The sequence below is a fragment of the Zingiber officinale genome, chromosome 4A (assembly GCF_018446385.1).
Source record: "Zingiber officinale cultivar Zhangliang chromosome 4A, Zo_v1.1, whole genome shotgun sequence".
NCBI classification, from domain to species: Eukaryota; Viridiplantae; Streptophyta; class Magnoliopsida; order Zingiberales; family Zingiberaceae; genus Zingiber; species Zingiber officinale.
This window is the reverse complement of record NC_055992.1, coordinates 46,014,888-46,016,405: the sequence shown is the minus strand read 5'-3', so window position 1 is coordinate 46,016,405 and position 1,518 is coordinate 46,014,888.

Here is a 1,518-nt window from a genome sequence, read left to right as displayed (position 1 = left end):
ATCAAGAGTTTATTAAGGAATTGTTAAGACTTTTCTGTTTAGAGTTCTTTTAGTTTTCTTTAAATGTTATTATGAGTTAAGATTGTAATTAAGTTTATTCCACATTTGTAGCTTGTTATGTCTATTGTTGGAGTTATATACTTGTTTACCATTGCTAGAATAGTTTCCTTTGAGTTATTGTTATTTTTATTTACTGCGTGGTTGTGAAAATATATGTTCCAGCCGCCTGTGGCTGAGTATAGTTGTTTTGTATTGTTGATTTGTTCACCGGTACAGGGGAGACTCTGCCGAAATTTTTCGGTAGGGATTTCTCGTAGTTAAGTAGTGTACCGGTTAAGTAGAGTTAGTAGAGAAGTAACGGTCACTATTAGAGAGTAGTAGTAGTAGTAAGAAGGGTGGTCGTTACAGTTGGTATCAGAGCAGTGTTCCATTCTCCAGCATCACACACACATCAGCATCATTCTTGCCGTCTCCAAGTAAGAAAGTATTTAAAATTCTTTCTTTATTCTGCTTTCCTTATTATTAACTGCAGTATAGAGTATTTGTTTTTAAGTGGTTAAGTAAGATAGAAGTTTGTTCCTCTTTTATTCATATACCTAAGTTTGGTTAGGAAGGATAGAGAAGATAGCAAGTCTTTTTCTTTGCATAATTAGATGGCAAGAAGAGAACATCTCCGTACTGTTCATACTGAGAACCTAGTTCAGGAGAACGAAGAGCCCAGAATCCCTGGGCCTATTCTCTCTGAAGTTGTTGCTCAACTTCAGAGACAAGTAGCGAGCAGCAGCAAGTGATTGCCAATCTAATGGACAATCAGAAGTCAGCTCCTCCCACTCCCCCAACCATTAATGTGGAGACCCCAGTGGTGACTGAAGTCCCATCAGTTGCTTTGGAAGTCGCCACAACACCTTGAAGACAAGAAGCATACCTCATCCAGTGGCTGAAACTGAAACCAGAAAGCCGAGCCCTGGGGTGCCCAGGCTTGGTTCAAGACACTTGAGAGCACAATGGAGCTTCTTGACTGACCAGAAGTCGAGGAGGGTAAGTGTGCCTCTTTCTGCTTATCTGGAGGTGCTCGTATGTAGTGGGAGCGAGTTAAGAGTAAGAGAGCAGTCAACCAGATGAGCTGGGTTGACTTCGAGACAGAGTTTTATGAAGAATTCTTTCGCCAACGGATCACCAATAAACATTATGAGGAGTTTATAGAGTTTAGACCAGGTGACCTACCAGTAGAAGAAGCGGTTAAAAGATTTAACAGGCTAGCTCACCTTTGCCTAAAGTTAGTAAGTACAGTGAAAGAACGAGTCAGACTGATGCTCCTAATGCTGAGACCAGAAATAACACCTAATGTGAGTAGTGAAACTCACCGACCATAGATTGGCGAAGAGCTGGTCAGCAGGGCATTAGTGAGCACTGTCTGAACAGCAACAAGGCTCAACAAATGCAACACAAGCCAATCAAGATAGAAGACAAGACAGTGGGGAAACAGAGAACCCAGTCAAGTAATCAGAACTTGAAGGA